The 12,528-nt window shown below is 33.0% G+C and overlaps 1 protein-coding gene across 3 annotated transcripts in view; it reads left to right on the plus strand.

The window, feature by feature from the left end:
* The first annotated feature begins 2,515 nt into the window (after window positions 1-2,515).
* LOC127731249 (rho GTPase-activating protein 21-like) overlaps window positions 2,516-12,528 on the plus strand; it is a 97,021-nt gene continuing 87,008 nt past the window's right edge. For 2 of the 3 annotated variants that reach the window (XR_007995563.1, XM_052240273.1), the window contains exon 1: window positions 2,516-2,669. The gene's annotated coding sequence lies outside the window, so the exon portion shown is untranslated. The remainder of the gene's footprint in view (window positions 2,670-12,528) is intronic. The other variant, XM_052240274.1, reaches the window with a different exon arrangement.

Raw genomic sequence — 12,528 nt, forward strand, 5'->3', positions numbered from 1 at the left:
ATAAACCAATAGACTTATATAGGGCAACATACAGTTATAACAGTAAACCGTGACATCTAGAGGACAACAATAAGCCTTCAACAATAAACCAATAGACTTATATAGGGCAACATACAGTTATAACAGTAAATCCTGACATCTAGAGGACAACAATAAGCCTTCAACAATAAACCAATAGACTTATATAGGGCAACATACAGTTATAACAGTAAACCGTGACATCTAGAGGACAACAATAAGCCTTCAACAATAAACCAATAGACTTATATAGGGCAACATACAGTTATAACAGTAAATCCTGACATCTAGAGGACAACAATAAGCCTTCAACAATAAACCAATAGACTTATATAGGGCAACATACAGTTATAACAGTAAACCGTGACATCTAGAGGACAACAATAAGCCTTCAACAATAAACCAATAGACTTATATAGGGCAACATACAGTTATAACAGTAAATCCTGACATCTAGAGGAAAACAATAAGCCTTCAACAATAAAAAGTCTCAAAACAATACGGCAATCTAAATTGTTCCAAGTCTATAAAAGTTTCAAATAAATTTAACAGAAACAATGAATATCTACCATCAACACCAAATGATCTAATTAAGACTTAAGACAACCACTGACGAGGTTCCTGACTCGGGACAGCCATATGGAAATGTGGCAGGGTTTTATAAGTTGATACACGAAGTTCACCTTCATATTTTGAACATTTGTTTTGTATGCCCGAAATAAACATAGGAGAGTTTTGGCCTAATTTTCCCGTCATATTGTACAACAAAATACCATGAAAAATTGATTCATTTTTTTTTACATAAATGTATAGCAAATTCCATGCACAGATGCAAGTTATCTGTGAGACTTTAAATTCAGGTGGATAAAATTTACACGATTGTAACAGGAGGGGTTTTATGTTTTGTGCTTTCTGTGTCATTTTCAACATATTTTAGGATCCATCCAACTCTTTACGGTCTGCATAATGAGTTCGAACCCAGACCCTGAGTCTCTGGTTCTTCATATTTGGCTTTGCAGAACTTAACACTTGCAAGTTTTCATAGTTTATTAATGAATAATAATTTGACAAATATCAACGATTTTTTAAAGATAAACATTTACATTTGTATATGCAAAAGCAAGTCAAAATTTACATAAAAGTAACAAAATTCATTTTGTCATTCGAAGGCTAGTCTAGATGCATTATAATGCAAAACAAACTCATCTTCTCTATGGTGATAACGATCAGATCTATGCAGGACCAGAAAGCTCAAAATTGTCATTTCTTTTCTATATGTAGAATCAGACAGGTCTGAACAGTCCAAGTGGCTCTATGCTTAAAAACCTCAGTACAATTATAAAATTTAAAACTTATTTGAGGGTCTTAAACTTATTCAACAAAAGCTAGATGAATAGAAACACTATATAACTAAAAAATAAGTTGCTAATTTTACAAAATCTGTGAATATATTCAATGAATTATAGCACAATGAAGTAACTTCACATTTTGACATGTAAAACACTCAATCTTATTAATTATTTATATAAACAGAAATACTAATTTGTTAAATCTTCAGCAATTCATTATAACGGAAAGTAATCTTGTAACAAAAAATAGCCTAGGCTCTCCCCACATGATTTAAACTTAAATGTGTCACATTTTTTTAACAAAAGAAAAATTTTCTTTGATTGATTACAATTTTTACAACTTTGCGTTATAAGAGGAGGCATGGCTAAAAGAAATGTTGTTCAGTGAACAATGTGCTGTATAGTTATCAGTTCAGTGAACACTGTGCTGTATAGTTATCAGTTCAGTCATGTAGCAAATCTTGTTTTGTTGTTTATTGAATAGCAAAAAACAAAAAACAAAAAACAAAAAAAAACCAATAATTTGACTTCTTGTTTTCTTAATTTTGAAAGTACTATCTTATATCATATTTTATGTTGATATTCTCCCATTTAGTTTTCTTTCTGGTCGCATGCTTTTTCTGTGTATATAGAATAGAATAGAATAGAATATTTTTATTTTCCAAATTACAGGGCCCATAAAGGGCATAAAATCAGATACAGTTGATTTACGTAATTGGTAACAACAACAACAATAATAGTCACTTGTAAATATATATTTAGTATACTTAGCATTGGTCAGAATCAGAGCCAAAAACCACATATAAAAGAATAATATTACATTATATGCATTACAATCAGGTGCTTCTGTGAAGCACTTTGATTATACTGTTCACTATAGGGTGAAATAATTATGGTAGTAACCTCAACTCGGCAGGCAAACGTATACAAAAATCTATCTTATTATAAGAATTAATCTACGGATTTGATACAACCGTCATTGGCTTCAAATTTAGTACTCATTCCGAAAGGCAACGTTTGATTGGTCAAGAAATTATAGCTGTATGCTTTTTGGGATATTGCTTCTTACTAATTCTCATTCAATAAACAACATCTTTTGGATGATAGTGTAATATTGGATTCAAAGTTTGCAATGGATACACACATTATTATTCAACGTACGTGGATAAAAAATAACGAGGTTCTATGTAGCTAATCCTGATGTAGCTAAATTTACTATCCAATGAAAACAACTCTTTCATCTTACACAGATACACCTTGTAATTAATTCAGAAAAATGAAAACGAACAATGTGGAAAACAGGTAAATTTAAATGATTTTCGTTTTTTTTTAAAGGTAACCACATTCTATAACGCTGAAAGATCATAACCAAATGTATTTTGTGACGCACTTACGAAGTAACAATCTAATTTTGCAGTTGTTCAGAAACATAATTTAACCTGCTTGAAACAGAAACTTGCTAGTATAATAATATAATTTATACCTTCGAGATTTGTTTCATACAATTTAGGGCATACGAAGTAGATGCAAGGGCAGATGATAATATTTCCGAATTTAAAGAGATGTTTTCGCAGCAAATATATTGTCAACTACATTTTACCATTTTGTATATTCTGCATGTACAGCATTTTATAGGTGTTGCTCTTGAGTCTTGACACTGGATGGTTGCTCATGCAAATTATTTATAAAGTCTTGGTGTAAAATATAATTTTCCTCACTTGTACTTAGCTCACATGTACGTATCTAGCATTTTGATACTGTGTACTGTCATTGTGTCATTACGTTGTTTTACATATTACAAAAAATGATATGAATAGAAAAGTTATTTATTGAACATACATGTAGAAGTATTAAATTGAAAGCATAATTTTGCATATTCAGAATTCGTTTAGCTATTTATTTTGGTGACACTTCCTGCATATTCAGTATTTAACCCACATGTAAGGTAGCATTTTGAGGCCAACACATTTCAGCTGTCACCACTTCAGTCACTTGTCGCATAGATCCACATATATATTCACCTCTATCTTGTTGTCTATGCCGCACACTAAACAGTTCCATTCTGCTATATCCTTCATGTTCTTCAGCGATATGTTTTATTTTACAAGAACTTCTGTACATAACTGCACAACATTTGCGTCTTGGAACCGTTCAAGTTTATCTTTAAAATCTTGTCTTGACACTGATCACAAATTAGACATCTTGCTCATTCTTATCTTCACCTAAGAATGATGAATTGCGTTAATAGACCCCTATGGCAAAGTGAACATGATATTGGTCAATACATCTGGAAGTTTAATCATGACTTTGTTTAAATTTATTTCACAGATCGTTTGCAAATCAAACATATTTAGATCAGTGTGCCTTTCTGAATATATTTTGCGGATGACAATAACTGCAAGTAACAATAGAAAATGATATTATTGTTAACAGTGTTCTCCCCAGGCCCTGAAAGCACCATGGACCCGCGGTCCTATTAGTACTCGCACGGTCCTATATTTCTGTTCCGTAGTGCTATAATTTACAGAAAAAAATCGTAAAATTGTGACTTGTTAAATCTTATCTGTGTGGTATAAAATTACAGGAGAAATTTAACCAGCACGTTGGTAGTTACAACAGGTAATTGATTTACCTGATGAGGGTTACCTGAGGGTTACCTGTTGATGATTGGATTCAGTCAATCAATTAGCACTTGTTAAGTTGTTTCTTTTGTGTTTTAATTAATATGGAGATAATTTATGAATTCTAACAACAATTTTATGGCTTAACTCACCACACAAGTGTAGACCAGTGATGTAATTGGAATTTTAATTTGGACACTAACAATGCTGATAGTTGTACACATGCTGAAAAATTGTTTATACTTGTTAAAAGATTAACTTTTGAGTCTTCTTTCTCTTTTTCAACAAAAAAAACTTTCTTATTGCTACTTTTTGCTGGTAATCGTAGCCATTGCCTTCCATTAACCTAGGTTATGCCAAGATGGGTTAGATTTATCACATGACAGGCTTAAAAGAGGCTGTCCTTTGATTGAGTAAAGCTATTTCAGTTGATATTTTATAGTGTGTCTTTCTATGTTGTGTCTGTGATGTTACACTATTGTTTCAGGAAAAAGGGTGAAGGTTTGGTACCATTAAAACATTTAAACCCGCTGCATTTGTTTGCACCTGTCCTAAGTCAGGAATCTGATGTTCAGTAGTTGTCGTTTGTTGATGTGGTTCATAAGTGTTTCTCGTTTCTCGTATTTTATATTGATTAGACCGTTGGTTTGCCCGTTTGAATGGTTTTACACTAGTAATTTTTTGGGGCCCTTTATAGCTTACTGTTCGGTGTGAGCCAAGGCTCCGTGTTGAAGACCGTACTGTGACCTATAATGGTTTACTTTTATAAATTTTGACTTGGATGGAGAGTTGTCTCATTGGCACTCATACCACATCTTCTTATATCTATAAAACCAAAAAGTGGAAATGGCTGATTCAAAGATGGAGACTCTGGTGTAAACCATTTGATTACACTTTAACTTTTTGAAGGCGTGGAAAATCTAAAAATGGGCCTGGTTTTAATGAAATGAATAAATGTCCCTTTAATCACTTTTCAAAACCTCAAACATTAAAATATTTCTCTGAGCTAAATTTGTAAGCTCTGAAATAAAACATGACATATATTACATGTACATCAGGCCAAAAAGGGTAAACTTTGCTTTAACATGTTAAACATCCACAAAAAATTGTCAAAATCTAATTGCAGTCTTTTTATATTCCAATTTTCTGACAGTTTTATCACCACTCAGTATACATGTACATGTTGCTTCATCATGTTCATATGAAAATTAATTGTTTTCATCATTCCTTTATTTCTCACAATGACAACAACTGATAAGACTGACGATAAGCTCCAAACTGTGGTGATAATGTAATGTGTGTAGCAGTTGTTCATTATTTTACTCAAGAGACTTTTACAATAAGTGACTGGGAACATACTTTGCTACAGACTAGTTTAAGTGACTGGGAACATACTTTGTTACAGACTAGTTTAAGTGGCTGGGAACATACTTTGCTACAGACTAGTTTAAGTGGCTGGGAACATACTTTGCTACAGACTAGTTTAAATGGCTGGGAACATACTTTGCTACAGACTAGTTTAAGTGACTGGGTACATACTTTACTACAGACTAGTTTAAGTGGCTGGGAACATACTTTGCTACAGACTAGTTTAAGTGACTGGAAACATACTTTGCTACAGACTAGTTTAAGTGACTGGGAACATACTTTGCTACATACTAGTTTAAGTGACTGGGAACATACTTTGCTACTGATTAGTTTAAGTGGCTGGGAACATACTTTGCTACAGACTAGTTTAAATGGCTGGGAACATACTTTGCTACAGACTAGTTTAAGTGACTGGGTACATACTTTACTACAGACTAGTTTAAGTGACTGGGAACATACTTTGCTACAGACTAGTTTAAGTGACTGGAAACATACTTTGCTACAGACTAGTTTAAGTGACTGGGAACATACTTTGCTACAGACTAGTTCAGACTGGGAACATACTTTGCTACAACATTGTACAAACTAGTTTAAGAGACTGGGAACATACTTTGCTACTGACTAGTTCAGACTGGGAACATACTTTGCTACAGACTAGTTTAAATGAATGGAAACATACTTTGCTACAGACTAGTTCAGACTGGGAACATACTTTGCTACAGACTAGTTCAGACTGGGAACATACTTTGCTACTGACTAGTTTAAATGAATGGAAACATACTTTGCTACAGACTAGTTCAGACTGGGAACATACTTTGCTACAGACTAGTTTAAATGAATGGGAACATACTTTGCTACAGACTAGTTCAGACTGGGAACATACTTTGCTACAGACTAGTTCAGACTGGGAACATACTTTGCTACAGACTATTTTAAGTGACTGGGAACATACTTTGCTATAGGTTAGTTTTTTTGACTGGGAACATACTTTGGTACAGACTAGTTTAAGTGTCTGGGAACATATTTTGCTACATTTTTATCTAGTATCTTGTTCTTTTACTTTCTAATTGTGATGTAAAAGAAAACTAATGTATATGTTGGCACAGGTAAATTTTATCAGCAGCCATTTTGCAATGTTTTGAAAAACCACTAACATGAACATACCCTATGCAGTCTGAAAATATTGACCACTCTATGTATGTATACAGACCATGATAATTAATTTTGTTATTGATTATAAGCACGAAAAAGCCCCCAAAATCAGTGATGAAATTTTTGTAATACAGACATCTGTCCCAGGTTAGGGGGAGTTGAGGTCTCACAAACATGTTTAATCCCGCCACATTCTTTATGTGCCTGTCCCAAGTCAGGAGCCTGTAGTTCAGTGGTTGTGGTTGGTTCATGTCTGTCATATTTGTGTTTTGCTAATTGTTTTGTTTTAAATTAGGCCGTTAGTTTTCTAAATTGAATTGTTTCATTTTTTTCATGTCGTGGCCTTTTAAAGCTGACTATACAATATGGGTTTTTCTCATTGTTGAAGGCCGTATGGTTGCCTATAATTGCTTACATCCACTTTATTTGAGTTTTGGTGGATATATAGTTGTCTCATTGTCAATCTTACCACATCTCCTTATTTTTATATTAGTAATTTACACAATAAGGTAGGTACAATGTATTCTTCTTTTTTCAATTAGTTAGAGTTACTCCTCTTTGCCTGAATTGCTGTCTATAGATATAAGAAGATGTGGTATGAGTGCCAATGAGACAACTCTCCATCCAAGTCAAAATTTATAAAAGTAAACCATGTTTTAAAATGTATGTCTGATGGAGAGTTGTCTCATTGGCACTCATACCACATCTTCTTATATCTATCTACTGTTTACAAGTTTTTGATTATAACTTTAGAATCAAGCAACAAAAAAGAAAAATAAAGAAAACAAAATCTTATTGAAGAATCACACACATTCACAAAGACACAGAGCTTGTAACAAGATATGAAAAAAAATCAGTGTTAAAACATTTGTAAGTCAGGGGTAGTACTAGTGAGTGTTTTTTATTTACTATTTTAGAAATACAGTTAAATCCCTTATATATATATGCAGATATTTTTTTTTACTTATATATGTTGATACATAATAAATGTGGATGAGAAACTGCAATTTTCAACCAGTACCACCATCATCGCTAGGTTATGATCCAATCCGATCCTCTTCACCCATGGCAGATTATGTCACAATTTGGATCCACAAGTTAATGATATCCATTGGTCACAGTTATATAACTAGCTGCATCCAATCAAAAACGCATTTAAGATGATCATGTGTAAGTGTAGAAAATGTAAATAAACCATTGCCACATGCAAATTGTGCAGTGCGTCCTTACCCCAAAAACATAGGACGACATTTAATGACATTTTTGAAGTTCATAATCAACTAATTGAAGTTCTTGGTATGTTCATCATGCAAAAGATGGAATGTCAAAGTATTTCTTAATTTTTTCCTTACAGATGTTTCTTTTCCTCTTATGTATGTAGTTTCTGTTTTACGAAATTTGTAAACACTGGACACATCATTTTTTCACCTCCTAACTAAAAAGTACAAGTGCTGTCATTGGTCAATTATAATGGAATCGGAGTGGGCATGACTTCTACCTGTTCTATGACAAACGGAATAAGTTTTCTTTTCCTGATGTTAAATTTCCTTTTTATGCTCCCTGAAAAACTTTCCGGATCATATATATTGCATGTATCAGTGTGTACAGCATGTACATACTATAGTAATCCCTTTATCTGTTTGTCTGAAACAAATGCTCCCTGGATGATAACTTAAGTTAAGGTTTCATTAGTTATCCCTTTATCTGTTTGTCTGAAACAAATGCTCCCTGGATGATAACTTAAGTTAAGGTTTCATTAGTTATCCCTTTATCTGTTTGTCTGAAACAAATGCTCCCTGGATGATAACTTAAGTTAAGGTTTCATTAGTTATCCCTTTATCTGTTTGTCTGAAACAAATGCTTCCTGGATGATAACTTAAGTTAAGGTTTCATTAGTTATCCCTTTATCTGTTTGTCTGAAACAAATGCTCCCTGGATGATAACTTAAGTTAAAGTTTCATTAGTTATCCCTTTATCTGTTTGTCTGAAACAAATGCTCCCTGGATGATAACTTAAGTTAAAGTTTCATTAGTTATCCCTTTATCTGTTTGTCTGAAACAAATGCTTCCTGGATGATAACTTAAGTTAAGGTTTCATTTGTTATCCCTTTATCTGTTTGTCTGAAACAAATGCTCCCTGGATGATAACTTAAGTTAAGGTTTCATTAGTTATCCCTTTATCTGTTTGTCTGAAACAAATGCTTCCTGGATGATAACTTAAGTTAAGGTTTCATTAGTTATCCCTTTATCTGTTTGTCTGAAACAAATGCTTCCTGGATGATAACTTAAGTTAAAGTTTCATTAGTTATCCCTTTATCTGTTTGTCTGAAACAAATGCTCCCTGGATGATAACTTAAGTTAAGGTTTCATTAGTTATCCCTTTATCTGTTTGTCTGAAACAAATGCTCCCTGGATGATAACTTAAGTTAAGGTTTCATTAGTAATCCCTTTATCTGTTTGTCTGAAACAAATGCTTCCTGGATGATAACTTAAGTTAAGGTTTCATTAGTTATCCCTTTATCTGTTTGTCTGAAACAAATGCTTCCTGGATGATAACTTAAGTTAAAGTTTCATTAGTACAATGTAATCCCTTTATCTGTTTGTCTGAATCAAATGCTTTCTGGATGATAACTTAAGTTAAGGTTTCATTAGTAATCCCTTTATCTGTTTGTCTGAAACAAATGCTTCCTGGATGATAACTTAAGTTAAAGTTTCATTAGTTATCCCTTTATCTGTTTGTCTGAATCAAATGCTCCCTGGATGATAACTTAAGTTAAGGTTTCATTAGTTATCCCTTTATCTGTTTGTCTGAATCAAATGCTCCCTGGATGATAACTTAAGTTAAGGTTTCATTAGTTATCCCTTTATCTGTTTGTCTGAATGAAATGCTCCCTGGATGATAACTTAAGTTAAGGTTTCATTAGTTATCCCTTTATCTGTTTGTCTGAAACAAATGCTTTCTGGATGATAACTTAAGTTAAGGTTTCATTAGTAATCCCTTTATCTGTTTGTCTGAAACAAATGCTTCCTGGATGATAACTTAAGTTAAGGTTTCATTAGTAATCCCTTTATCTGTTTGTCTGAAACAAATGCTTCCTGGATGATAACTTAAGTTAAGGTTTCATCAGTTATCCCTCTATCTGTTTGTCTGAAACAAATGCTTTCTGGATGATAACTTAAGTTAAGGTTTCATATTGATAGTTGAATGTCAGTTATATGTTCTTTATGTATATTTTAAAATTGTTTTTGAAAGGGTAATATCTCATAACATCTTTTTGTCCCCCGCGCAACGCGTTGCAGGGGACATACAAATACCAGGAGTCTATCCGTCCGGTCTTGTTAGCGCTCTTAGTGTACAATTCTTGCCAGATTTTTATGAAACTTATATCATAGGTTTATATCTGCAAGGTCTTGGACAATTTCGAAAATCAGTGCTGATCATTTACTTTTAAAAGAGTTATGTCCCTTGGAAACAATAATTTTATGGAAAATTGCATCGTTAGTGCTCTCATTTGTACAATTCTTGCCAGATTTTTATGAAACTTATATCATAGGTTTATATCAGCAATGTCTTTGACACTTTCAAAAATAAGTGCTGATTAAATATTTTTAAGAGTTATGACCCTTGGAAATATTAATTATAATGGAAATCACATTGCATTTGCTCTGAAGCCTTCATTTAAGATATTAATAAAAAGTTTTAAAGAACAAAAAAATAGTGTGCTTTTTTTATATGACCGCAAACAAATTTTGCGGTCGTATATTGGTATGATGTTGGCATTGTCGTCCAAAGACACATTGGTTTTTCGCACTCTTAACTTTAGTTTAGGTGAATGGATCTCTTTGAAACTTTCCATAAGGTTCAATACCACAAAAGGAAGGTTGGGACTGATTTTGGGGGTTATGGTACCAACAGTTACGGAATTACATGAATTAGGGGCCAAAAAGCGGCCAAAAATAAGCATTTTTGTAACTTCCAGACATAACTTTTGTGTTAGTGTATGGATCTCTCTGACATTGTACCACAAGGTTCCATATCACAAAGGGAATGCTGGGATTGATTTTGGGGGTAATTGCCTCAAAATTTTAGGAATTAGGGGCAAAAAACAAGCATTTTTGTCGAGCCTTCGACTTTTGTCGAAAAAAGCGAGACATAGCGATCCTACATTCCGTCGGCGGCGTCCACAAATATTCACTCTGTGGTTAAAGTTTTTGAAATTTTAATAACTTTCTTAAACTATCCTGGATTTGTACCAAACTTGGACAGAAGCTTGTTTATGATCATAAGATAGTATCCAGAAGTTAATTTTGTAAAAAAAAAATTCCTGTTTTTCCGTATTTTACTTATAAATGGACTTAGTTTTTCTGCCAGGAAACATTACATTCACTCTGTGGTTAAAGTTTTTAAAATTTTAATTACTTTCTCAAACTATCCTGGATTTGTACCAAACTTGGCCAGATGCTTGTTTATGATCATAAGATAGTATCCAGAAGTTAATTTTGTAAAAAAAAAAATCCTGTTTTTCCGTATTTTACTTATAAATGGACTTAGTTTTTCTGCCAGGAAACATTACATTCACTCTGTGGTTAAAGTTTTTTAAATTTTAATAACTTTCTCAAACTATCCTGGATTTGTACCAAACTTGGCCAGATGCTTGTTTATGATCATAAGATAGTATCCAGAAGTAAATTTAAAAAAAAAAATCCTGCTTTTCCGTATTTTACTTATAAATGGACTTAGTTTTTCTGCCAGGAAACATTACATTCACTCTGTGGTTAAAGTTTTTAAAATTTTAATAACTTTCTTAAACTAACCTGGATTTGTACCAAACATGGCCAGATGCTTGTTTATGATCAAAAGCTAGTATCTAGAAGGAAATTTTTATTAAAATTTTGTACTTGTTTATCAATATTTTACTTATAAATGGACTTAGTTTTTCTTCCAGTTAACATTACATACAGTCTGCAGTTAAATTTTTAAAAATATTTATTAGATTCATAAACTATCCTGGATTTTTACCAAACTTGGACAGAAGCTGCTTACAATAAAAAAATTGTATCGAGAGGAATATTTTTATTAAATTTTTTCCTCATCTCATTTTTGTTGAGCCTGCGATTAACAGCAAAAGTAGGCGAGACACTGGGTTCCGCGGAACCCTTACGAATTTTTCTAGATTCATGATAATAACTTGTGTGTAAGTGTATGGATCTTTATGAAATTGTACTACAAGGTTCCATATCACAAAGGGAAAGCTGGAATTGAGTTTGGGGGTAATTGCCCAAAATGTTTAGGAATAAGTGGCCAAAAAGGGGCAAAAAACAAGCATTTTTCTAGTTTCATGACAATAACTTGTGTGTAAGTGTATGGATCTTTATGAAATTGTACTACAAGGTTCCATATATATCACAAAGGGAAAGCTGGAATTGAGTTTGGGGGTAATTGCCCAAAATGTTTAGGAATAAGTGGCCAAAAATAAAAATTTTTCTAGTTTCCAGACAATAACATGTGTTCAAATGTATGGATCTCTCTGAAATTGTACTGCAAGGTACCATACCACAAAGGGAAGGCTGGGACTGATTTTGGGGGTAATTGCCTAAAAATTTTAGGAATTAGGGGCAAAAAACAATCATTTTTCTAGTTTCAGGACAATAACTTGTGTGTAAGTGTATGGATCTTTATGAAATTGTACTACAAGGTCATATCACAAAGGGAATGCTGGGATTGAGTTTGGGGGTAATTGCCCTAAACATTTAGGAATTTGGGGCCAAAAAGGGGCCTAAAAACAAGCATTTTTCTAGTTTCCAGACAATAACTTGTGTTCAAGTGTATGGATCTCTCTGAAATTGTACTGCAAGGTACCATACCACAAAGGGAAGGCTGGGATTGAGTTTGGGGGTGATGAATCATAAGGGGGTTCAAAAAATTTGGGGGAGGGATTTTTTTTTCTTTTAAATTGTTTTTTTCTGATTTATATATAAATGCAAATAATAATGATATGGTTTAAATAGGTAAATTAAAAT

This window comes from Mytilus californianus, unplaced genomic scaffold (assembly GCF_021869535.1).
Source record: "Mytilus californianus isolate M0D057914Y unplaced genomic scaffold, xbMytCali1.0.p SCAF_2, whole genome shotgun sequence".
NCBI classification, from domain to species: Eukaryota; Metazoa; Mollusca; class Bivalvia; order Mytilida; family Mytilidae; genus Mytilus; species Mytilus californianus.